Source organism: Neophocaena asiaeorientalis, unplaced genomic scaffold (genome assembly GCF_003031525.2).
Source record: "Neophocaena asiaeorientalis asiaeorientalis breed wild unplaced genomic scaffold, Neophocaena_asiaeorientalis_V1.1 scaffold268, whole genome shotgun sequence".
In the NCBI taxonomy this organism is placed as follows: domain Eukaryota; kingdom Metazoa; phylum Chordata; class Mammalia; order Artiodactyla; family Phocoenidae; genus Neophocaena; species Neophocaena asiaeorientalis.
In genome coordinates, this window is record NW_020173979.1 from 5,976,307 (window position 1) to 6,003,933 (window position 27,627).

General features: G+C 45.1%; 1 protein-coding gene across 2 annotated transcripts in view; it reads left to right on the top strand.

The window, feature by feature from the left end:
* Positions 1-27,627, top strand: part of SLIT3 (slit guidance ligand 3) — a 597,102-nt gene that overhangs the window by 297,776 nt on the left and 271,699 nt on the right. The window lies entirely within an intron of this gene.

Consider the following 27,627-nt stretch of genomic DNA (forward strand, 5'->3'; position numbering starts at 1 on the left):
CGGAGATGAGTCCCAGTTCCATTAACTTGCTGATGGAGCTCGGGGCAGATGACAGTACTCGCCCAAGGTTGAGCTTCCAACCGAGGAGGGAGGGAGTCTTGGACCAGCAATTTCGGGAGACAGTTAAAAGATTAGATAATAAATTTACTTAACAGAGACTAATCACCTGGGACTGGGTTTCATATCCTGTTTTGAAATAATGTATTTTCTTTTGTGCTCTGGTCTGAATCTGTCATCCCTCCTCTAATAATGAGAGGCAGTGGATTTTTAATCTTTGACCCTCTTCCATATAATCTAATCATGGTGGTTTTCTGATCCTCTTCTCCTTATTTGGTGAAGTTCGGGAAAGAGAAAGAACTCATTTCTCTAGCATGGCTGGCCATGCTCTGGTTCTTGTGAGGGGCTGGGCTGACCGGCAAAATCAGACCCTGTCCGCTGCAGGTCCTGTGCTCTTCAAATGGGGGAGGGAGGGAGGAAGAAGAAAAGAAAAGGAAAGGAAGGCCAAAGGCTCTCGTGTCTGAATCATATGAATGAAGGTTGGCAATTGGGACAGTTGGGAACTACAATAAAACAGTCGTGACATCTGTTTCATACCAAGGCCACCTTGAGAGCTGTGAGCCACAAACTGGGAGCAGCCTTAGGTGAGGCCTCCTTCCACTGTCTTCTGGGTGTAATCGAGTTAGGAAAGAGACCCAGATAATCCTCCGATTGTCTGCCAATGGAAACTTCTCTGCATTCAGCATCCTCCCTTTCCCTTTCAAGCTGGGAGGTCTTGGGGTGTCTCTCCTTCCTCTCTGGGTTTGACTCATAGGCGGTGCTTGACCCCAGGCAACCCGCACTGAGGTCTTCCCTTCAGGTGGGGTTGCCAGGTGGGGTGGGAGTGTCTCTCCAGCCCCCCTAACTTTGGGAGTCGCCCCGACAGGAATCCTGAAGGCTGGAAAGTTGGGTTCAGTTTGAACGAGAAAGTGAACAGAGGAATGCTTTCATCTCCCACCTGCCCATCCTTCCCCATCTGTGAGATTGTTGCTTAATTGTGCGAGAGGCATAGACAAGATCTGCAGCGTCTTCCTGTTCCCATCTCTCAGCCAGATAAAGCCAAGTCCTTTGGCCGCTTAGCCAGAGTTCTCTGGTTGAAAGCAACAACATATAAGCAACTCTAGTTAATTCAAAGGGGATTTTGGAAAGCACATGGGGTGGGACGTCTCGAATCAGAGAGAAGGTTGAAAAACAGGGCTTACAAAGACAGGCACTGGTCCTCTTCAGAGGGTCCCGAGAGCGGCGATCGCTCAGCAGTTGTACCCAGGCACCATTGCTAATGAAAGGAGGTCAACTACATTCAGTTTTTTGGTCCCTTTGCCTACATATAATTCAAATGCCATGGAAGGAGAATCTCACTGGCTCAGCTTGGGACGTTCATTTGGCCGTGAAACAGTAGGGCGTCTCGATTAACTGTCCTACCAGATTGTATGCAGGGAAAGGCGATTCCTCAGCAGGTAATAGGTCGGTGTGCTTTTATCCAAAGAGGAAGGTGATGGTAGGCAGCCCAAAGCCAACAGATTTCAGCCAGACAGTCACAGTTCTCTGCCTCTCTAGGACCTGACCTTGCTAGGTGGGTCTTGCTATGACAGCGCACAGGCTTTTGCAACAGACTGGTGATGCTTTCTTCTCTTGCCTCCTTCCCTTCACGGTACCACCATCACCACACCCACACCCATCCTCCTGTCAGTATCAGAACAGACAGACTCCTAAAACTCGACCTTTGGAGTTGAAGTTACTTTACTTCCTTGGCATTTCCAAGGTTCCACTCTTGTCTTCATTAACTTCCCTCCTGGGCCTCTTTGTGCCCCATTCAGATCCCTGCCACCACTCAAGATCCCTGTCCCACACCCTCCCCCAAATTCACAGCTGAGATAAATAATTCATAGGCAAAATAAACACTCAGCCCCATCCCCAGATCGGCGTAATCACCTCCCTGGTGCGCGTTGGCTTCGTCCTCCTGGGAAATGCGAGAAGGGAAACAGGTCCTTTTAGCCTGTGAATAGTGCTTTATTATTTTGATGCATGAATGCGGAAGGAATAAGAGACAAAATAAAGTTAATAATACAATGTGGGGTAGATAATTCATCACTTAAATCAATAGGAACTGCAGGTCACTGAGCTGGAACTGGTGTTAACTGTGATCCAAACATGGAATTAATAATTGAAAGTACACTGATCTGTCTTCCTGGAATGGGAAGACAGACAACCCCAGGGATGATACATACAGCACAGGAGGAATGAGGCGATGGAGATAGATGATTCATTTAATTCCTCCAGCTGTCACATACAGTAAATATGAAAATCTGCTTTCTATCTGGAATCAGCCTCATTTGGGAGCGACGTTAGCTGAACTGTATCCTCAGCTGCGTGTTTATTTTTTCTATTTATTGCAGGCATTTTATTTTTTCTATTTATTGCAGGAATTTCAAGTGATTGGTTAGCATGGAATGCTGCATTTCCTGAGGTTGAAAAGGCTCTCTAGCAATGTCTAGGCAGTGATAGGCACAGCATATGGGGCCCCATTCATTACCTCCTCTGCACCCACCTGGGAATTCTGGGTCCTTAATTTCCCAGGAAGTTTGGTTCTGCAGCCACGTGGGGGACAATAGAATCAGTGACCTGCAGCTACAGAAGAGTCAAGAAGAAGTCTGAGCAAGTTACATATTCTCTCTGAGCCTCAGTTTCCCTCCCTATAAAAGGAGACAATGATAGCACCTGCCTCATGAGGCACTGAGGACCGAATGAGATGTGAATGAAGGGCGCTTAGAACCACACCTGGCTCCTGGTACCCACAATGTTTTACATTGTTCTCGGTGGTGGTCATGGGGTTACGAAGCCAGGGTAAGGCTGAAGTTGGTGGTTCACAGAGAGAGATTTATTGCTATTAAAATAAAAATCAACCCTAGATGTTTTGGCTCTTGCAGAAGTAGGATCAATTGTAGAAGTTCATCTCTGTCCTGTTGCCTTCTTCTTGTGGGAATGAGAATGAATGCGTCCACCCATAGGTTTGGACACATTGCAAAAGTAGGACCTCCCCTTGGAGGTGGGGATCCAGCTGAGTTAAATCGTCCTGAATAATGAAATGGGAGCAAGCGGGGAAGAACAGGTTTCTAGAGGACTCTTTCCAGAGAGGGAAACAAAAGAGAGGATCCAGGGAAGAACACACGAATGGAGACTTGCAGAAAGGTGGCTGAATTTTTTAGGAACAGAAATGCTTCAAATTCAGAACAACTATTTTTAAAGAGCCGCCTCTCCTCTTCTCTCCACTTGATTCCAGAGACCAACAGTCTCTTTAAGTGGAACTATTTTGGAGAGAAATACAATACAGTACATTGAATGCAAGCATTTGGTTCTAAAGTCAGCAGTACAATCACATGTACCCGTAAAAATCCCTTAAATCACTCATAAATCTCCAGAACGTGGTCCCTTCAAAACTCAAAAGCCAAAAAGGGAACTTACTTTTTAAAAGTCTGTTTTCTTTTGGGATCCAGCCTTCCCTGGGGTAGTTGAGGCCAAGATCTAGTCTGAACTGGAAAGACGATGGGGTCAGCAAAGGATTTTTCTCTTTTCGTCAAGCCATATAGTTCTGTTTCATAAGGCAGATGTGCTTACTGATGTGACTTTAGTAAATAATATCAAGGATGGAGAAAGCAGTGAACTAAGAAGCAAAAGACCCCAGATTGGGTCTAGCTCCACTACAAACTAGTTGTATGACCTTGAACTTGACCTCTTGACCTCTTGACCACTTGACCACTTGACCTCTCTGGATAGTAATTTTCCAAACTTTAGAACAAACTCAGTGAAAATATTTAGATAGGTAAGTAGGTGAATAGATTCCATCTTTTACAAAAATGTGTATTTCAAGTGTTCCAAACTAGAGGAGAATGAGATACTTGTATAATTACGGTTTCACAATTATCTGTACTTTTCATGAAAGCCCTGTGAACTAGAAATCTAACCTTTCCTCTTTGATATTATTGAATTGGATTACAAACAGCCAGAATTTATATACAAAGTGTTGAATATATCCCGTTTTAGAATTGAAATCAGCTAATATTTGTGATGTCCTCCTTGTGAACCAAGAAAAATCCTTCTTGTTCTAGATGCCATGTATGTTGGAGATACAGAAGGTAAATCAGAGGCAAGTCTTGTTTGACTATTTGGTACCCTAGGGAGACAACTTTGGTGGCATGGTACCATCTTACAGAACTTGGAGGCCTTACTATTTAGGACTTTTAAAATTTACACTTTTAGGGAATTTACTTCTCAGAGGCTGAATTTACTCAAATAGACCATGAGGCTGTTGGACTAAATTTGTGGTCTTCACACATGTCGATGAGGTTCTCTCCACATGCCCCAGAGGCCCTTTCGGAGTGGGGGAGGGAGAAAGGAGGTGAGGAAATTCAAAGCTGTCAAGACTCCAGGTTCCCCTGGGCCCCTGCTTGCAAGAATACAGCTCTACTTTTATCTGATTTTTATATTAAGGGTTTCATGTCAGATTTCATTTAAATAAAGGGTCCATGGTAAGAAAAAAAAGAAAGAAAAGAGACAGATGATCTTTAAAGTCTGAGGTCTGCCATGTCTAAGTTTTTGTGATGTTTATAGAGAAACAGACAAAAATCTGAGTTCATGAGTCCTGGGCAGATGAGTCCTAAGCAGAACACCCAGCCCTCTGCTAGTTTCCAAGAAGGAGTGTAGGTTCCTTTCCATCATCCAACTCACCTAAGGGCCAAGAAACCAATATATAGTTGATTCTCATTCCTCACGATAGTTATATACTACAAAGTCACCTCGAACACTGATTTAGTGAATACTGAATCGTTTGCCCCTAGGGGAAGTATGTACACACACACACGCACACACACACACACACACCCCTCACACAAATCATCTTAATTCCTAGAAACAATTCATCCTGGTAGATTCTGTTTTCTCTATTTTATGAAAGGAAAAACAAGGTTCAGAAGTATTAAGTGGATTGCCTGAGGCCACCCCACTAAACAGATACCAAGGTTGGGATTAAACCCCATACTAGCCTGAGAGCAGATCTTCTTGCACTGCACAGCTCTGCCCCCAGACTCTCCACCTCCGGCCACATTGTGAGACCTGAGACAAGAAGGCAGAGAATGGCCTTGTTTGACCCTACCTGGGCATGTGTACATTGGGTAACTCAGAATTTTTGCCTGCCTGCACATGTCCATAAATGACCTTGAAAGCATGGCGAGGATTGATTTTGTGGTTACAAAGAAATTTTCGCAAGTAGGAGAATTTGCAAAGATGGAATCTGCAAATAATGAAGATCAGCTATCCGTGTAATGTCAGCCATTTGCATTCTAGTCAAAACTAGGTAAATTATTCATTTTAGTATTCTGTTATTCATGTGCACAGGACATTTTATGTATCCATCTGCCTTTCATGGTAATCTATTAGTCATGTGATCTGGGTGGGACCTCTTGAACAAGTCAGAATTTTCCCATTTTTACTAATGAAAAACTAAAGTGGAAAATGAATGTGTTGTAAGAAGAAAATGTAATGATACATAACAGTTCCCTCCTCCTCTGCCCGCTTACATTTCTCTGCTCCACCATTCCCTGCTGCCTCCCCTGAATCCTACTCTCCAAAGGAAAGTCCTGTTTTTACCAACCTAGTTCCTATTTTTCTTGTGATGTGAAATCTGGAGAATGAGTAGAGAGACAGGACCTGAGAGGCAGTAGCATGGCAGGACTGACTGAGGGATGGGGTGTGTTGCAAGTAAGAGTATGCAAAGCATCCCCGAGGGATGTACATAACACATGGAGATCAGGAGAAAGGGTGTCTGAAAGGTCTTCCTCCAGATAAGTATAATTTTAGAGATTCAAATAAATGTTAGAATTCCCATTTAACCATCTGTGGTTGCCCAACTACTTCTTTACATATAACTCTATGTAGAAACTGGACCACTAGGACCATAGTTTTATCAGGGTTATGGGACAAACCTAGAGTCTGTATCTATTGATGCATACATTTATTTTTGTAGTCTTTGTAGCAATATTTTTCTATAATGTCATTAGAGAACAGGTAGGTGGCTTTGGATGCAAAGTACAAAGGCAAATATAATTTCTTTTCTGGAAGAATGAATATAAAATTGTGGGCAGGGGAGTGGTGTCTTAGCGTCACAGGGCATGTAACCCTTTGGAAGAAAAATGTTTCAGGATCCGTCTATGTCTTTCACGTTTGGTTCTCCTAAGAAGAGAAACAAACCTGGTTGATATCTAGGAGTTTCTCTTTCCTCTTATGTTATTTAGATTCTATAAGCCTCAAGTTCCTCATCTATAAAGTAGGGATAAAAACATGCCTATCTCAAGCCAGGTCCTGTGAGGATTCAATGAGATGAACTTAGCATAGTTCCTAACACCGACTAACAACACAATATATATTCTTTGTTATGATAATGGTCATTAACATCCTAACAGTGAGAAAAGTTAATCAAAGAGAAGTTTTCAAAAGATATTTCTAAAGAGAAATGAAAACACATGTCCATACAAAGCCTTGTACACAAATATTTATAGCAGCATTATCCATAATAGCCCAAAATGCTCGTAAAGGACAAATGGATAAACAAAATATGGTATATCCATATTTTGGATATGAAATATTATTTTGGATAATGAAATATTATTCATCCATAAGATGTAATGAAGTACTGATACACGCTACCACATGGATGAATCTTGAAAACATTACGCTAAGTGAGGGAAGCCAGTCATTAAATATTATGTGTTACAAAATTCAATTCATATGAAAATCCAGAATGGGGAAATCTATAAGAAAAAAAAAGTAGACTAGTGGCTGTTTAGGGTTGGGGGGAGGACAGAGATGGGGGCATGGGGTGATAGATAGCTAAAGCATATGGGGTTTATTTTTGAGGGGATAAAAACTGTATAAATTGACTATACTGACGGTTGCACGTATTCATAAATATATTAAAAACTGTTGAATTGTATATTTTAAATGGATGAATTGTAAGGTATTTGAATTATGTATCAATAATGCCATTTAATAGTGTTAGAAAACTGTAGTTATATTCATGACAGGCACGGAAAACAGGACAGAAGGAACCTGTCTGTGTCCCTTCATTCCTTCGGGCTCTGCAGGGACAATATCCAGAATCTATGTTCTGCTGAAGCTTAGCATCCTTAAGTTGGAAAGAATTTCAAAGGTCATCTAAGGAAAATATGCCCCAGTCACTGCCAGCATTTCGGCTCAGCCAGACACTTCTTAATCTCTGCTTTTACCAGGAAATTACACCTAGAGAGGAGAAGAGAACTTAAAAATCCACGTGGGGAATATTTGTGGTACGGCTTGGGGGGAAGGAAGGACTTGAGAAAGAATGCATTTGACCCCGTGGATGGGAGGAGAGAGAAGAGTGACAACAGCTGCCCCGAAGTGTGGGTGAGATGTTGCATGCCGCTCACACCCAGCGCACAAGCAAACCCCAAGCAAAAGTAGGCAGACACAGGTATGAGTCTAGACCAGACAGCGAAGGGAAGAGAGAGAAAGGGAACCAGCAGTCAGGAAACCTTCATCGTGAGTACATACCACACTGGGTGCTTCACTAAGGTCCTCTCGCTTAGTCTCTATGACATTTCTAAAGGTAGGTGTTATTATACCGCTTTTACAAATAAGGAAACTGCAGCTCAGAGAGGTGATGTTCCTTTCCAGAAGGCACTTAATTAACAAGTAGGGAAACTGAGATCCAAGAGTAAGACCTTCACCAACATTGCCCTAAAGCAGACCTGGGAAAAGGGCCCGCCATAATCCACCCAGTTGCTCCAGTCAAAAACCTAGGAGTCATTCTTCATGCTCTGATTTCTCCCCCCACTTTCCCCTCAACCGGTCCATCCAGCAAGGCAGGTTGGGTCAAGGTCCTCACCTGGTCCCTCAAGGTCATGCATGCCCTGGCTCCTCCTTCCCTGCCCAATTCATCCTAGACCATTCTCTGCCCCTTGCTCACCCTTCTCCCAATCCACCGGGAGAACAACTATGCTTTCCTCTGCCAGGAATGCCCTTTTAGGTCTTCTCACCTTCTCGTACTTCGGGATCCTTCTCGTACTTCAGGTCTCAGCTCAGGAGTCACCACCTCTTCAGAGAGACTTCCTGGCAGCCCGTCTAATATGGCCTTCTCCAAATACTTTCTTCCCCATCACCATGATTATTTCCTATGTAACACTTGTCTTAATCTGCAGTTTATTTATATGTAGTCATATTTGTTTGCTCTGTCCCTAACTGTAAGTCCAGGAGGGCAGGGATTCAATTCTCTCATTCCCCGAGATAGTCCTGGAACCCAGGACAGTGTCTTGCCCTTGGAAGATGTTCAGGAGAGGGACCATGGAAGGGAAGGTGGAAGGGGGCTGTCTGGGGGTACCCCACAGGGCAAAGAATAGCTTCAGAACAGACATTTCTAGGGAGCAGAGGGCTCTGGGATGCCCTGGTTTTCTGCTCACTCGCTGTGAGCATCTGAACACCTTTCCCATGCCTTCATTTCTACAGATATTTACTGAACACTTTTCATTAAAAATAAAATCCACTTCTCAGTGATTGCAAACAGATAACCTGGGTAGCAGGAAATGTGGATGCTGAAGTTGAAATTTGACCGTGAGATGCAATTTTAAAGGCTACGGTCCTAGGTTAGGGGTGGGAAGGGGCAGGATTGTCAAGGAAAAGAAAACACTCCAATCTATTTTAGTTTCCATTAGCTACAGCCACGTAGGCAGGGGCATGGAGGAAACGACTGTCTGATCCCTGCAATGCGTTGCAACCACCTGGCCAGCTTGTCCTCACAGGCTAGACTCGCCCAATCTTACTGGCGTCTAAGGCAGACGTAGAGCGTGAGGACCCTGTGTCCAAGGCAACTGCTCTGTGATTGCAGGCGATTCACACATGGCCGTAATGAAGATGCCGACGATCAGAGCAAGGGTCACCATATAGTGAATAGGCCAGTTCTGACTGAGCACCTTTCCTTGCTTTATCTCAGTCAGTCCCCACAGGATTTCCATACAAACATAATCTGCACAAGAACAGGAAACTTGCCTTTCTAATCATTGACTCACTCAGCATTTAGAGTAGTGTCTGGCCTGTGGAAGATGTTTAGTAACTCTTGGGTGAATGAATAAAAGAGGTGGGTCCTGTAATGATCCACCAGCATACAAGCCCTTTTAATGTAAGGGGCTTGTTTGGCGTGATTCACCAGCACAGATGTGATGCCCAGAAAATGCCTGGCACAAAATAAGTGCTCAAGAGATATTTGCTGAATAAACGGCTCCCCATTTTGCAGATGAGGAAACTGAGACCTGGAGAGGTGATGTAACCTTCCCAAGGTCACATAGCCAGGAAGGGATGACAATCGGCTTTTAATTATTATTCAAAAGAAAAAAGGATACTGCTGGTTTAGGGGTGGGAGTAAAAAACTGCATAGAAAATAACAGGTGAGGGTGCGAGAGTTTGAGATAACCCACAAAAAATGCTTTAAGTTGCTATGACTTACTTGCTGTAAGCAGTGTAATTTGTAGGTGGAAGTCAGCTTAGCCCTGTACTCTGCAAAGATTCGGCCTCTGGGTTTTCTTACACAGTTCCGTTCAGAAGAGTTCGGTTTTGTTTGGGGTATTTTTTTTTTTTTTTGGTCTTATTTTTCAGCGGAAGGATGGTGAGGAAGAAATAGGGTGTTAACTAATCTTCCGTCGCGGTGAGAAATGTTGTTTCGAGGACCCCAAAGAGAACCTGAGCTAAGCACTCCCTTCCTCATCCCCAGGAGCTGGGGCTGCTATGGGGAAGGAAAGCAAGCTCGTGGAAACTGCACCTGTCACAGACACATTCAGGGAGACTCCTTCCCGTTTATCAAGCTGTCAACTGCTAACGTGTCAGAAAACCTTCTAGATGTGTTTGAGTCTATCAGCCAGATGGAGCAGGGCAGCCCCATCGGCTGCTTTTCTTGAGGATAGCTGGATGGCTGTACTCGGGACGACCTGAGAGAAGGAGAGCCTTCTCTCCCGGCTGCTGTTTCCCTGCACGGGAGGAAAACAAAACAAACCGACAAAGCCCTCTGCTGGGGGTGATGGAGAAGCCAACCCACCAGCCTACGGCCGGCCACGGATTGCACGGGTTAGCTGTGTCTATTTTTGTCCAGTCAAATGCTGGCGCCTGGGCAGTCAGTAGCTCAAGGTATAACACATCAGCCGAGGAGAAATTTAAAGCCAAAACTCTCTGTATAATTTATTCATCACAACCTAAAGCTGACTTCCTGCTTGTCTGTATTCAGGTTGAGCTCATTTAACTGCTTCCACTGTGTCTGTTTAAAGAGAAAACAGAAGAATCAGCTCAGGGGAGTAAGATAAACGAAAACAGAAAACTGCAACAACAGTTCTTTCACTTTATTCTGCAAATGTCTTTGTTTTCTCAACTGGTTGAGAAGAAAACGGCTCCGCATCCCAATGATTAATGATGATGGTGATGAATGTGAGGATGATGATGATTTCAGGTTTAATGTCTCTTGAAAAGAGAATGTGCTCTGGATATTTTTTTCCGAATCAAAGTTCTCTAGACCAGGAAAGCAAAGCCCCAATTACAGATTCCAGCTAGGTTATCTTTGGCTTCTAAAAACATCAGAGCACAGTAGACATTGTTGTCATCATTTTATAGATGAAGATCAGAGAGGTAGAGTGACTAGTCCAAGGTCACACAGCTAGAAAGTCAGAGCTAAGACAAATCTAAGGCCAGCTGAGTCATAGCCTCTAAATTTCCTGAGTTTCACGTAGGAGATCATGGTCAGTAGGGCAAAGACCTACAGAGGTATGTAGCCAAGACACTATGAAGTAGGAGATCGATGTGGTAAACACAAAAGTTACTCTAACTTCAGGAGAGTAGTTTGGGTTGACAGGTGAGGTGGGAGCTGCATGGCTATAGATGTCGAGGTTTATGTCCTATGTCCCCAGTGAGATTTTATGCTCCTTGAAGACAAGTTCTTCAAAAGAGTATACAGTTAGGTCTGCAGAAAATTTTCCTTCGTAGTGCACCCAGCAGAGCCAAGCACAAAGATATCTTCCAAAGTTTCCAAGGATGCTGTTGACAGTGCTGGCAGTGAAGGCTGGTGTCTGCCAGGGTGATGACAGGGATGGGAGCCTGCTGCTGTCCAAGCGTGGAGACTGGAGCTCCCAGCCCAGCCATATTTGGAAAGAGACAAGTTTGAAATTCCAGGATAACAGGGAGAGGCAAAGAAGAAGATTTACAGGTTGTTTAGGGAGACACAAGAAGAGTAACGGCAGAGCAAGGGCATAGGGGTGAAACAGAGTGGGAAAGCTTGCTGATAACGATGGTGACGAGGCTTCGCCTCAGCTCTGCTGACCTGGGCAAGCAGAGGAGGAGATAGGCTGTGAGAGAAGGAATGCCATATTTAACAGGCGGGGAGAGATAAATAATTCTTTATCTTTACGTTCAGAGAGGAGAGTGGCGAGGAATCTTCCAAACCCACTCTCTTTCCAAGGCTCAGGGAGTGCAGTGAGGAAGGAATTTGAACACCTGCCAGAGCAGGTGAGCAAGGCTTGGGAAGAGAATCCAGCGCCAGCACGGAGATGCTAGCAGGAGGTGCGAGAGTGAGAGCGCAGCCCTCATATTTTCCACCAGCTTGGCCATGGGAGGGAGCAAAGCGGGAAACCAGTGCCTTAGCCTTCCTGCCGAGGAAGACTGACCACATCAAATATCACAGCAGTGGAGCTATGAGAAAGACGGGTGCAAGTAAGGTCGTGAAAAACCCCTCAAAGATTTGAGATTGGGAATGCCAGAGGAATGCGAGGATTTTTTGTAGTTATTACACAAGTGTTATATATTCACCGTAGAAAAATTGCAGAGAGCCAAAAAATAAAAATAATTTACACATAATCACTATGAACATTTGGGTGCAATTTTCCCCCAGACCTTCTTCTCCCTCACACACACATACACACACACATTTATATTTATAGCATTAAATTACACTCTGCATACTCTTTGGAAACCCCCCTTTTCACTTAAAAATGTGTGCAAAGCATTTGCCTACATTTATGAATAACACCCTCCTTTTAAGTGGCCGTTGGTCTTCCGTTGTAGTGATGGGCCCTGACATCCAGCTCCTACAGTTGGGAAGTTTAGGTGGTTTCCAGCTTTTTCCATCATCAGAAGTGCTCCAGTGAACAGCCCTGTACATGTAATTTTTTGTACCTTTGTCAGATGATTTCCTTACAAGCAGACTTGCTAAATAAAAGGTTATGCATACATTAAGAGCTGTGGAGATATATTGCCAAATTGCCCGAGTGAAAGGCATTACCCGTTTATATTCCTTCCAGAAGTGAATGTGAGCATCTGTCTCTCCCCATCCTCATGTTCACAGAGTATCATCATTAAGAAAAGAAGATGACGCTGTTAAAATTTGAGTCTTGAGAGAACACCATGACCTAACTCCTCCTGGAACCCCCCATGGCACTTTTCAGGTAGAACAGGTTTAGTCACTGGGGACATTTGGAGCCCCCGGAGGTGGATTTGGGGAAATCAAAGGACATGTAAACAAATGCATTGAATGTCTGGGCAGTGGCAGTGACTGGGAGGTTCTCTCCTTGTCAGTCTTAATATGTAGAATCAAGAGCTAGCTTCTGTGATCGGAACTGACACTTTAAAGAAGAGTGCACACGGGTAAGAGGCTCATGGTGATACAGGCAGAGGAAGCATCACGCCGACTTCTCTCTGCCCTCTTCCTGCCTCCTACTTCCTAATGATGCCAAGCAAGGTCCCCGAGTGTTGCCTTTCTCTTCTTTTAAAATCACCCTGGGTTTAAAATAAAGAAATCCACCGAACACCTCAGTCTCTTCCAGGCAAAAAAATGAACTTCATCTGGGTCCCATTTGAGAAGAGCAGGCATATAAAAGTCTGACAGCAATGGTGCAGAGAAGATGGAGAGCTCACCTGGGGAGACTTACAAGTGTTTCACATTCAAAGCACGTGTCTCTAATGCTAATCAGATAACCGTAGCGTTTAGTTCTTACATCTGGCACAAAACTCTTGCTTTTATGTTTCCTATTTGTTCCCAGAAGGAATAATAAAATTCACAGTTGTATCTCATAATCAATATAACATCTCTTCAGGCATTTCTGCACATTACGAGCACCTAGGCTCAGGGCTGCTTCTGATAAGGGAATCACACGCTATCGCTTATTTGTCCGTATTGAGATGCTAGGTTCTGAGACCTCGCCACTGGGTGACTTAGAAGGCAGATGTTGTTTCCCCAGCTAAACTGGGTAAGGGCAGACAGACTGAGAGAGCCGGGGTGAGCTCACCGTTGGGAAGGTAGACACATTACAGGACCTTCCAGTTGGGATGATTTGAGCTATTTACCTAGAAATGAGAAGTGCCAACTCAGAATCAAGTGGAAGATTTGTCCTCAGGAAGACAGTGAACTGTTAGGTGGCATGGCTGATAAGTGACAGAGGAGAATCCCGCCTGTGCTCAGAGTAGCCGTGTCATATCCATTTGCAACACTGGTGTGTCAAAGTGTTCTTGCACGAAGCTCATTTGGGGTCACCAACAAGGGATCCATAGGGACCACGCTTGAATAGGCAGAACGCATCGTATTTTCCTGAACTAACTTAGTATCGGTCAAAATGCAATGCAAGTCACAATTATATATTTTGGGACTGTCTAGAATGGACAAAGTAATTTAGTGTTTTATAGCTATCTCAAGTTCCTGTGCAGGAGTCAAAAGAGAAACGCCCTATCTGTCTTTGCTTCTTAGCTATTACGGTCTCAGACTTCATCTTCCTGCCTCAGCTTTACTTAAAGTGGTGTCATATCTTCCTTGTTAAAGTGAGCATATTTTCACACCTAATTAATGTGTTACTTATCTCCTAAATGTTAGGAGAATGAGCTTATGTCTTAATTTTGTTCTTACCGTTTTGTCTCTAATAGATATCTAGCATCTTAAGATTTTTCCCTTTCACGAAACTCTAAATGAAGGAAATCACCATTTCTCTTCTTTGAGAGTGATCCATTCGGGATCAGTTGTTCTGAAAACAAAAGGTGAGGCACCTGGACTGGGGTGGGATAAGCACGGTGCCCAGGGCACGCCATTTAAGGAGGCGACCATTCTGGGGGACGTGTACGTGTAGGTTCGGCCCCTGGGAGTGAGCAGTCTGGTTCTGGTCCCTTCACCAGCCTCACCCTAGTCCTGGCTGTGGGCTCAGTTATGATCTTCAGGCCTTTTTTGGACCCATCAATGATACCTAGCTTTTAGAGGCTTCTCCACTAGGAACTTATTAAGGGACGTGTACTTTGTGGTGTGTGGGTGATGAAGAGCAGACGTGTCTTACGGTACAGAGGTCCCTCTTTGCTGATCCCCAGGTGGCTCAGCTCCTAACAACACAGATTGACTGCTATCTCTTCAGTGTCCATCCTAGTTCATGTTACATCTTTGCCTCCATTATATTTGGGCCAAAAGATATGAAACGAATACTACTAGGTGACCAGAACTCTCAACGTTTGACTGTGTTGAACTGAATGATTTTACATTTTTTCAGCTTTTGCTTTATTTATAAACAGTGGAGTTCACTCAATTCACCTGGCTTTTTACTTTTTGTTCGGCTTGAAAAATGAAATGAGTTCATTTTGGGCACGATGCATTCAGCAGTCCCCTAACATCCCATCATAGCTACACGAAACTGTGCTCCAGGCTTTCGGGAAGTGCATGTAAATGTCTGCCTCTCTTTTATCTTTCATGGTAGTAATTTATCAAGGAAACTTATTTCCAGCAGTCTAGGTATTAAACTCTCCCTTACATAAACCCGCATTGGATATCTCTGATCAAATTACAGTACTCAAAGTATTCCATCCCTGAGCCCAGTGAAATTGTTCCTAATATTTTCCCATGACTGGATGACTTTAAAACTCTTGGTTGTGCTTACAAAAGTGTTTTCCCAAATGTTTTATTAAGTTAAGGTTTACACAAATGCTCACTTTTTATCAGCAGAAAGTCTTTGCGCACTTGGAGAAAAACCAAGCTAATGAATTTTTTTCCCCTTTTCTCCAGCCCCTTGCATTTCTCTCCATTCGGGTTGCCCACCTCCAGCTTGCTACTGTAACGAGGGACAACACCCAGTGGCCTCATAAATCAGAATTGTTAATATTTATGGCTTTGTTGGTCTTTAAAAATCCAGTTTGAGGGGTTTTTTTCCTCTCTCTCTCTCTCTTAAAACTTTACCTTTTCTTTTTTAAGGACACTATGTTATGGAACGAAAGTTATCTTCTCCTGGTTTTCAACTCCAAACTAAGTACGAGGCAAGCCTTAAACAAAGCAGAAACAAGATTCTGAGGTTTAAAGATGCAGGTCATCTCTTGTCACTGACTCAGCAAATCTCAGCCTAACGTTTGCAAGGGTCTTTCAACAAATACTTATCCAGTGCCAAATACGGGCCAAACTCTGGGCTAGCAACGGGGGATGCACTGTTTAAAAAGACAAGGTTTTCTTAGTCTCTGCCCTCATGGAGTTTGCCGTCTAATACAGAGGTCACTAAACTTTTCCTGTAATGGGCCAGAGAGTAAACATTTTAGGCTTGGAAAGCCGTATGGTCTTTTTCTTCTTTTCTTTTGGAGTCGAGTTGATTTACAATGTTGTGCTAGTTTCAGGTGTACAGCCCAGTGATTCAGTTATACATATATCTATTCTTTTTCAGATTCTTTTCCCATATAGATTATTACAGATTATTGACTAGAGTTCCCTGTGCTATCAATAGGTCCTTGTTGATTATCTATTTTATATATAGCAGTGTGTATCTGTTAATCCCAGCCTCCTAATTTATCCCTCCCCCCCCCTTCCCCTTTGGTGACCGTAAGTTTGTTTCCTAATCTGGTGAGTCTGTTTCTGTTTTGTAAATAAGTCCATTTGCTGTGTCACATGGTCTTTGGCACAGCAACTCAACTCTGCCCTCTGCCATGTGTGGCAAAAGCTGCCTTGGGCAGTCTATGAAGTGAGCGTGAGTGACCATATCCCAATATAATTTTTAAAAAATATTTATTTATTTGTTTGTTTATTTATTTATTTGGTTGCTCTGGGTCTAGTTGTGGCAGGCGGGCTCCTGAGCTGCGGCTCCAGGGCTCCTTAGTTGCGGCATGCGAGCTCTTAAGTTGCGGCACGTGGGATCTAGTTTCCTGACCAGGCATCAAACCCGGGCCCCGTGCATTGGGAGCACGGAATCTTATCCACTGCGCCACCAGGGAAGTCCCCCAGTATAATTTTCTTTACAAAAACAGGCAGTGGATCGGATTGGGCCCACAGGCCATAGTTTGCCTACCCCTAGCCGGATGAAAGAAAGAAGTGAAAACAAGTAAGAACTAAATATAATAATTACCCTATGTGATCATTGCCATAGAAGAAGCAGGGCGCTGAGATAGAAGTGATGGGGACTTCCTTTGGACGGGGCAGTCTGGGGGGGAAGGTGGCTTGGTAGAGGTGTCATTTAAGCTGGGTCCTGAGAGAGGTGAGAGATCAGCAATGTGAGGTAGAGGATTTGAGAACTGCAGTTCAGAGGCGGGAAAGTGCTTGGTGGGTCTGAAGAGTGAAAGACCATTGGGGCACCTTTCATCCCTCCCAGCTGTCTTCGTGCCTGAAGTAGGGTATCCTGTGAAACATGGGGCATCTGTTGGTGTACCCCAGAATCTGGCCATGAAAGCAGCGGCTCAGGCTGCCCTGGGGGCCTCCCTGGGTCTCCCAGTGTGTGGATAATGGCCCCTTCTCTAGGCACCCAGGGAAGATGGGGGCAGAGGGGCTCACATTTTCTTTTTCTTTCTTTCCCTTCTACTTCTTAAGGGGGGACCTTTCACCAGTACATGGAAAACAGAAAGCTTGCTTGGAATGTGTCAGGCTAAGCAAAAACACATGGTCTGGATATATTCTCCTAAAATAGAGCAAGAGGAAGGCGGGAGATAGAGCAGCCTCCCATAAATCATCGTTTGTCCAGGGAAAAGGTTTCTGATGGATATGCAGGGGACTGGTGTGTGTGTGTGTGTGTGTGTGTGTATGAATTTCATCATCTGGTCCTATCTGAAGAGCAGAATGCATGTGCTTTCTACATCTGGAAGCCATGTCTCCAGCATGGCCAGCCACTAGAGAGATGCCCCCTAACCCCGAAGGGTATTGAAATTCCCCACAGGTACTGAAACTGGCCAGAGATCCCTGGTCGGGGCAGAAGTTGAGCAGGTGGACAACTAGGGATTCTAGAGCATCGGAATCCATAGCTCTGCCCAGGAAGAGTCCAGCATCTCAGTCCAGCATCTTTCGAGTACAGTCACCGCAGTCCTGGGCACTGGAGGTCGCAGCAAAATCACAGGCTGTTGTGGCCTCATCATACCTTCCTGACCCCATCCACTCACCCCATCCCTGCTCCATGCAATACCCAGAGCCATCTTTTCTCTTCATCTCTCTCTCTGTCCATCGTTCTCTCTCTCATATGCGCGTGCGCGCACACACACACACACACACACACACACACTACACACACTCATACATACATACCCACATACGTATACCTTAAATGGTACCCTATGTCTCTTAAGATAAAGGTAAACTTTTCCAACACAGTACAAAATATCCCTATAGTTAGGCCTTTGACTTTTCTCCAAGAATCATCTTGCATTTTTCTCCAGCATCACTGAACTAGTTATCAATTCTACCATCCCATCCTGCTTCCTTCTGCTACAGAACCTTTGTCCATGCTGTTCCCTCTGCATGGAGAGCTCTATTTCCGGATACCTCTTCACTTTGTTTTCAGCTCAAACACCCGGCTTCCTATTTCCCATTTTCCCTTCTCTAAATCCCTACAACACCCTTTGTTTCTCTTTCAAAGCACTTATTACTCCTATAGTTTTATATTGCCTTGTATTATTTGATTACTGTTGATTAATCTTTGATTAATCTTAGTCCTCACTCCACCCCTGCTGCCTCACCTGTCCTGGGGCAGGAAACAGGGCCGGGTCTGTGTATAGCTTTTGTACTGATTCTATTTTTGTTCTGTTTGTTCATCTTTGTACTGACACAGTGTCTAGTACATGGTTGAAACTAAATACAGTACTTTTTTAAGTGAATGAGTGACTCTGGGGGCTATTTCCTCTTGCAGTGGACACCTGAGTAATCTTTCCCCTCTGCCAGGGCTTTTATACAATCAAAGATGCATTGGTCCCTGACGGGGTATTTTAACAGTGAAAGGGGAAGGGGGTGGGGTGGGGGAAGGTGATGACAATTCTTTCTGGGGTGAAGATTTTCTGAGGAAAAGCTGTAATAGATTAGCCATTGACTCCCCCTTATACAGGTGAGAAACTAAAGGTTTTCAAGGTCAAAGGCTCATTAGATTACCATCCATCTTTACAGCCCAAATTGTGAGTTCTTAGGACAGAGTCTTACCATAAGCCATACTGCCTGCCCTCCGTCTCAGTCCAGCATCTTTCCCGAGTACGGTGCCCTTTTTTTTCTTAAAGCAAGGTTAACTTCCGGAAACTAATAAGGCTCCAGCACCTTTTCCCCTTCCCGCTTGGATTCCTCCTCTCCAGTCTCATTGTTCACCCCCAACCAGGTCCAGTGCCCCTTTCCACTCCGGGAGTACCCAGCATCTTCTAGAGGATTTTCCTTTGCCCACCTTTCCTGACCTAATATCATTGTAGAAACTTACCTGTCCTATATTCACGATACATTGATTGGTAATTTCGCTGACTCCACTGTCAAACCATCGAGTTGTGTTCATGCCTTTTTCTGCAGTTCAGCTCAGTAAACACCCATATTCAAACCCGGAGCTCCCGGAACTGCTCAGCGGTGGGAACCTGGGATGCTGTCACAAACCATTGTGGGAGCTTTTTACCAACTTGTGTTAGTTCGGCCCTGTCCTCAGCAGGAAAACAACCCCACTAGATTTCACCTTTAACACAGGGATTTCTCCCAGCCGTGCATATGTGAAAGACTGCCTCTGCTCATCGAAACTGAATTAACTTGATTTCTCCGTCACTTTCCATCTATACATGGACTGAAAGTTAACTCTTGAGCGGGGAATTGAGCCTGTCCAAGTGGACAGTAAGTCATTCAGCTTCATTGCACTACAGACTTGCCACCTTGTGGACAGCGTGAAATTCCCTGGGCTCTCTCCCTGGCTCTGCCGTGCCATTTGGAGCTAACTCTTCCTACCTGACCTGTGACCGTGGAATATGTCCCAGCTTCCTGGGCCTTGACTTCCCACTTTGTAAAATGATTCTGACTCAACGCTTTTGCCTTTTGTGTGCTTCTGAGCACCTACATGTTCTTTCATTTAATTGAGGAGAGGAGGGCATTAATTCATGCCCTCTAATTCAACTCACTGTCCAGGACCTGGGAAGCATGGCTAAAATGAGCCAGGTGTCAGACAGTCGGGGGTGTTAGGGAGCATGGTGAATTGGAGAGCAGGTACCCAACAAGGGGGACAGCAGGATCTAGTGAGCAATGAGACTGTCTCTCTGACATCGATCCTGCTCTCCCCCCACTGGGTAGCAGCCATGTGCTTAGGATGGGACCCACCCCAAGACACATGCTATGCCCCTGACTGGTATAAACTAATCAGAAGGATCCTGTACACCTTGCTATCATAATTGTTTCAGGTCATCCAGGTTTAAGCCAACCCACGGAATGGTATTCCCAAAGCCCAGGTGACCCAATCAGCCCAAAGCTCAGGGGTCTTTGCTGGAAAATGTGAGACACACAAAGCCTGCTTCCCTCTCTTTCTGTTCTACGGAATGCAGTTGTAAAGTCTAGAACCGTAACTACCATTTTGCCCCCGTGAGGGAAGCCAGCCTTATGAGGAAGCTAATATCTTAGAAGGAAGAAAGGAGAAGCAGAAAGAAACAGGGTCCTTGATGACCTTATTAGGCTCTAAATGTGTTGTCGTTGTTGTTTTGCGGTACGCGGGCCTCTTACTGCTGTGGCCTCTCCCGTTGCGGAGCAACAGGCTCCGGACGTGCAGGCTCAGCGGCCATGGCTCATGGGCCCAGCCGCTCCGCGGCATGTGGGATCTTCCCGGACCGGGCCACGAACCCGTGTCCCCTGCATCGCCAGGCGGACCCCCCAACCACTGTGCCACCAGGGAAGCCCTAGGCTCTAAATTTAACCAACCTTACCCTCTAATCACCCTCTGGCTTTTCAGGTACTTGGCTTGGGTTTTCCTTTTCTTCTATTATAACAAGATTCTTACCCAGTTCAGCTCTATCCAGTATTTACCATGTGGGAATGCAGGCCCACACTTTTCAGATTTTCCTTCTTATCCCTAAGAAAATCTGGACATTTGGGGTTTTAGCTTACATTTTATTATTAAAGTACCATTTGGACCAAACAAAACATCTCTTTGAGCTCCCAGTTCCTGTCTCCCAGTGCTCTAGAGGTCAGACTTTATTAGTATTCTCTGGTTCCATGACTACAAATCCTTGCTAAACGCTCAGGTATTTTCCTTCCAGTAGTCATAACCTGGCTTTGTATCGTTGGCTCTCTCTTAAAATCTTAGCATTATCTGGGACGCTGAAGAAACAGCCGCCACTTCCTGACATTGAGCTAGTGAGTGTCTGAATGACTCAAGGGCTTTGAAGCCTCACAAGGTTCACGCAGGATGGGAAATAAGAAAAAAAAAAATCTAAGGGTTTCATACCTACCTTCTCATTGCTGTCCTCTTTATCACCACCTCCAATGGGCCGTGGAGAGATCACCTACTCCCAGATCCCCAAGACCACTGCTGCATCTCCTGGCTCTCTTCTGGGCTCTGTTTCTTCCATTAAGTCATAGATCATTAAAATTGAGAGGTACTTTGCTGATCCTTTGCTCAAGCCTCCTCATTTTACAGATGGTCCAAGACAGGGGAGAAACTTACTAATTTAGTAAACGTGCCAAGCTTAAAATCCACAACTTCTGATACTCAGTTTTATGTTATTTACATTGTACTGTGTGGTGATTATTTTCTCCCAAACCAAACCATCCAAGCCTAAGAAGCTATCTCTGACCAGGACTGGTTTAAGTTTAGACTCACGTGACATACAGTCACAGATTGTTCTGTAGTCAGATAGTCCTGAATTTGAATCCCAGCTCTGCCATTTAAATCTGCATGATCTGGGGCAACTTACTTAAGCTCCCTGAGCCTCAGTTTTCCCCGAGGAGGGATGAAGTTGTACCTCCCTTGTTGTTATGACAGTTAAAGAAGCCAATCATGTAAAACATTTCGCACAATATCTGGCAAATAAGTGGGCATTTAACAAATGTGTTTAACCTTTTTCTTTTCAGAATTCTAGGGAGGAGGTGTTGCTCTTTAACTCTCACCTGCTGGATTGTATTCACACATCTATTTGTGTCTGCATTATAAAGCAGAGGTTCACTGAGCATTACTACATGCCACGTACTTGCTGGGCACCACATGTGTAGTGGTGAATAAGTAAGACACGGCTCCTGCTCTCCTAGAGTTTCTAATCCAGCAGGGAAGACACTCATTTTTTTTTTTATTGAAGTATAGTTGATTTACAATGCCTTGTTAGTTTCAAGTGTACAGCACAGTGATTCAGGTAAACATATCTATGAAAATACATATGTATGTATTCTTTTTCAGATTCTTTTCCCTTATAGGTTATTACAAAATATTGAAGAGTTCCCTGTGCTATGCAGTAGGTCCTTGTTTACCTATTTTATATATAGTGGTGTGTATCTGCTAATCCCAAACTCCTAATTTATCCCTCACGCCCCCCTTCCCCCTTCGGTAAAGTTTGTTTTCTATGTCTGTAGGTCTGTTGCTGTTTTGTAAAGGAGTTCATTTCATCTTTTTCTCAGATTCCACATATAAGCAATATCATACGATGATATTTGTCTTGCTCTAGGAAGGTACACATTTAAACAAGAGCACAGAAAATATGCAACAGAGTTCCTGACTCTGTCTAGAGCCACCGGCCATGTTAGGGGAACGGTATAATACGTGGCTAAAATGAAGAGCTTGGGAATCTGATTGCCTGGGATTGAGTCCCGGCTCTGCCTTCCACCCATGTGTCACTGTAGGCAAGTTATTTAAGCTCTCTGTGCCTTAGTTCCCTCATCTCTAAAATGAGGGGAAGAATAGTTGCTGTCTCATAGGACTGTTGCAAGGGTTCAAGCGTATATCACAGCGCAAGGCACAGGCAGAGCGCCCAGTAAACGTTCTTTGTTGTTATCATCTGGAGTGACATGGTTCCCACTAAGGCCAGATGTCTTCATTTTGCTGGGGACCACAGCCGGGGTCCTTCATGTCTGAGCTGAACGCAGGAGAAGCAGCTCCAGGCTGACCCCCAGGCACAGGGCAGACAGAGCTGAGACCTGGGAGCTGCAGAAGAACTAAGCAGCCATGTCCTCAAGGCTCTGAATCCCTCTGCCCACATCACTAGGACGGGTTCCTGGTCCCTACACCTCAGGATTCGTTCCGGGGAGATCACCTGCTCCGGACGGCCAGGACGGGGCCTCTCCCGGGGCATCGGTCATAATTGAAACAAACGTAATTGTTTGTTTTTTCTTCCACTTACAGACACTTTATCCCACAGAGTCACAGATGATGTAGAATAGTGGCCTCTCCAGGGTGGTTTTCACGTGTGGGGGCACTTGCTTACATGGGTTTGGCCTGCAGTCATACTAACACAGAGCCTCTTTCCCCTGAGGAGCTCCACCTGGCTTTGAACCCCTGTCAGAAGCTGGGATGTTATTCTTAAGAGAGACTTTAGCTTCTCCAGGATGTAGGCCAATGCCTTCATTTACTGATGGTTAAACTGAGGTCCAGGGTCAGATATAACTTGCGTGAGGTCACAAGCAAGCTAGTGCGAGAGCCAGGATTAGAACTTAGGCCCCCAGATTCTCAGACAGGTACTATTTCTACTTTGCCATCGGGCCAGGAAGGCTTCAGAAGCCCGTGCACATGGTGCGGCCGCCTGCAGAGTGTGTGTTACCCTAGAGCAGCAGATCGCTGCCCCTGGTATTTCGCTGGCATAGAAATAACCCACATGTTCGTTGGCTGGTCCCTCTTGCTTCTTGAGCAACTTAAGATCAGACTCAGCAGGAGTCGCATACCTAAGCCTGAAATCTTAGCCACGAACGGAGACATTCCCACAGGATTTATTGGAAGGGGTAAAGGGGCAGGAAAGAAGCTTTCATCACATGTTACAAAACAAAATTTAAACAGGCTCATCATTAACGAGTTCTTCCTTGCTGGCGCTCTGTTTGGTCTCATCTCCGTCCCTCACCTCAACACACAGCCTCTATAATCCCCACTCTTACGCTGAATCCTTCAGCAGTGGCCCAACACAGTTTGGGAACTTGGTCCAATGGTGATGTTTCCCAAGCTTGTCCCTTGCACGCTCACCTGGCCACGTGGACGGTACTGGAGTGTGTCTGCCAGGGTACAGTCGGGGCTGCGGGTTTTGAGCTCATGTTCAAATGCATCTCCTATCTCTCTGGGCCTACAAGAGCCTGACCCCCCAGAAGGGGCTGAATAAACTGCTTCAACCTGAACTAGTAAACAGGCTTGAGGCTGTGGGCAGGGAGGGGAGGGGAAAGGCAGGAGAGCAGGAAGCAGTTTAGTCCTAACCATTAGTATTCACGACTTAGAGAAAGCAGCCACCCGGAGTCCCTCCTGCGGGAGCCTCCAGGGAGCAGTGCTGTCTAACCTGCAAAAATAGAAAAATAATTTTCTTTTCAAAAACACCACACTACCCAATTGATTTGCTAATGGGTTCTGGCAGCCTTTGTATTAGTCTGAGAAGCCATTCAGGCCACCACTGACAATGTCAAACTTATAAATTGCTCTTGTTAAAACCCGCACATCAAAAGTAAATAGGAAACACCTGGTGAGCTGGGCCCCCACCCCCACCACCGTGGGGAAGGACAGGAGTGTCACTAGGTGGCCGGAGAAGCATGGCCCGGGAACAGGCCTTCCCCCAGAACACCCAGAGATATTCTGAAGTCTTTGGAGGCAGAGAGGGAGGGTGGGAGCAGAAACCGGGAGGACTTCAGGTCAGATCTGACACATAGGTGCATGTGCTTTTTTTTTTTCAATGTTTTAAGCATAATCTTTAATATTCATTTTTCATCTATTTGCATGTGCTTTTTTTTTTAAGTTGTTGCCATTAGAAATCCAGAGTCTTTGTTTTGCTTGAAAATCAGAAGATCTGGCCACCCTGGCCCATATTCTTTCCTGGCAACGATCAGCTAGAAGAGCTGCCCCCTGTAAGCAAGCCCTAACTCTCCATCTTACCAAGCAACGGCTTTACACGTGGCCACGTCACTCTTCTTCTTGACCTGCCTGGCCCCCGCTGGTACGTGGGTTTGAATTCCCTGAGTTCTTAGACTTTGGAGACATAGAACCTTGGCTTCAAATGACCTTGGAAAGGTCGTATCCTGCCTGCAAACCTTGCTTTTGTCATCTGTAAATTGAAGGTGACATACCCTGATAGTAGTATGTCAATTAACTGATAGAATCATTATCTCTGGGAACCTACTTTGCAGAGTGTTAATAACCAACTTAAACTGTGAGACAGGCATCTTGAAGGCATTAGAACGGAATATCCTTCCTTTCGTCTCAAGGAGCTTCCTACCATTTTTGCTCCCCAAACCCCAAACAAAGCTAAGCCACTGTTTCTTTTTTCTTTTTTATATAAATCTATTTATTTATTTATTTTTGGCTGCGTTGGGTCTTCGTTGCTGCGCGCGGGCTTTCTCTAGTGGCAGCGAGCAAGGGCTACTCTTTGTTGCAGTGCGCGGGCTTCTCATTGCGGTGGCTTCTCTTGTTGCGGAGCACGGGCTCTAGGCACGCGGCGGGTGAGCAGTTAGGGCCCAGAGGGTTGAATACCCTGCCCGAGCTTAACTCCTTTGGAGAAGCAATCGGCAAAGCTTTCTACCACCCTCCTGCCTCCTTCCTTCCTTGCTTTGCTCGATCATCTAGAATAAGACCATTTTCGGCAAATTGTTGGGCTCTGGAGTGACACCTGTTTCCCTGGAGCAGAAATGACACCTTTGAAGTAAAATTTTCTCAACTCCCAGCTCCACAGGCAGAGCCTATTTGGGGGCCCATTATGGCTGCATTTTAGAAGCCATCAACTCAGATGCTTAAATATAGCATTTCTTTGGTTCTCAGGCGGCAGCAGAGAAAACATTTTGAAGGGCAAATAAATATTTATGTAGGAGGGCTCTTTGTGCACCGTGGATGTTTGATTCTGTTGCCCCAATTCCCCGGGCTGAGAGTCAATTAGGGGACCCAGAAGAGAATGTGGGAGTGAGTGTGCATACAGCACCTACGTCCCTTCCGTGGGGTTATATCAAGCATCTACTATGTGCAGGCACTGGGCCCTGCATCACTGATAACAGGCTGTGCTTGCGTGTACATGGAGACCTGCTTAGTGCTTTGCACTAATCTCATTTAACTACTGCAGCTCTTCACGTTGCAGATGAGAACAGGCCGAGTTTGTTTCTGACCGGGCGTGTGTACACATGGGCCGAGAAAACAGATAATATTCTCACTTCGTTTTCCCCCTTTTCCCCACTAAACTGTAGGGTCCTCGAGGAGTAGCTGGGGTGATAATAATTGCTGAGATGCTGTTGGGCCCTTCCTAGGGCAGCCCCTCTGCTGAGCACTTGCTATTTCTTTGAATCTTCACAATGACCCTCATGACCTGGGTATAAATAATTCCTCAGAAATGCAAGCTTTATGAATGAATGAATGAAAGCTGTACCAGTCTGCTCACAGCTATGGCAGTGGGAAGAGAAACATCCATTTGGGTTAGACCTAAATCTCTATGCAAAAGATGTCAGAGCAAAGAAATCCTCCAAATGGATCGGCTTCTTAGGAAGGAAATCGTGTTTTCTGTGGGATTTGCCTCCCCATTCACTTTGCTGGCTCTCACTTTTTTTCTTCTTCTTCTTATCCTTTTTCTTGTCTTTTCTTCCTTCCTTGTAATATTTCCTTCATCCCTTTGGTATCATTTTTTTCTACCCTTTTAGCCGTTTTTTTCTTCCTCCCTCTCTCCCTCCTCTTTCTCCCCTTCCTTCTCCTTCTCATCTTCCTCTTGCTGCCCACAGAGTGGGCCCTCAGGCCTTCAAGATTGTTTGCGGGAACTTCTCCTTCTCAGGGATGACGGAGCCGGAGCTGGAGCGGGGCCGAGGGGGTGGGGGGAGGAATGCAGCAACGCGGGGGAAGTAATACCAAATGTGACGTTGGTGCCAACAATCAGCCTGGAATGTAAACGCGTGCTGAACTCCAGTAATAAAGCTCTTACAACTGGAGGGCTGGGAATGCCAGGAGGAGGGGGACTGAGGCCTTGCCTCTTAACCAGACTTGGGTCAAAATCTGGTCTTTGCATCTATTTATGCCCCCAACATCCTTTCTTGCTTTTTCAAATAAAAATATTACAAAATACTTTATTTATTTATATTTTATATTCTTTTATTTATATTTATTTTATAAATAAAATATTACAGGAAGCCCCGGGATTCGTGGCCTCATTTATAACCCACAGAACTTGGGAATTTGGGGGGAATATTTCTCATTAAATCTATTTCCCAAGTCTTTGGAGCTGCCTCCTACTTCCCCAGGAAACAACAGGAAATTCAAGATAGGTTTGAGCAGTGGGGCGAGGTGGAGCTCACGGTGTTGAGTCTGGAAGACAGGGTCGAGGGGGAGCAGTGAAGAGAGACCTTCCAGCCAGGTTTGTCGGGCTGTGCCGTGTATTTCCCACGTCTGGAACAGCCTGTGCGTCTATGAACTTAAGTCGTGGGTCTCTTTACTCTTGGCTCTGCGTCTCGCTTTGGTGGAGGTCTCACTTCATGAGATGGTTTTGTAGGGGTAGACAGAGTGACAGATCAGGCCAAACCAGGGGTCAGCCCACTGGTCAGCAGGACCCCCTTATCATAAAGAGGGCTCGCTTCTCTAAGGAGTAAGCCAAGAGCTCATTTCTTGGACTTTCCCATCGAATGGTGCAGCTCCTTCCCATTGCCTGAAATGATATTTTTCTTAATAAGCATTGTTCACATCTAGGAATCACTGCTTCCTTTAACCAGTGTTGACAGTAAGTCACTCTGCCTTAAATACTATGCCAAGTATGTGTAAGTCTTTCACAAGAACTTTTGCACTGACCATTGCAAACAAACAGAGTGGTGCTATTCTCTTGCCGAATGTTGGCAGTAAGAAAACCCTCACTCCCCTTTCCCACACCAACAGCTGCCCTACCCTGGGGCTAATTTTTCTCCTGGTGTCTGCCATCTTCCTAGATGAAGGGATAGAACCTGACTTTTGTCATATTTCCCCTTGCTGCCACCCATGATTTAGACGTGCCCTAGTCTAAACCTCTGGGATGTGGTGTAACTAATTGAAATTAGAAAAAAATGAAATAAACAGGCTTGGTGTTTTTATATTTATATATTGAGTCATGAAGGGTAAGAGTCAACGTCCGAATTCAGCTCTGTGGGCTGAGCGGTGAGAGTCAAATACATCATTTAATATTGGGTGATTTCACCTGCCATTCTGGTCAATGCATGACCCGGTG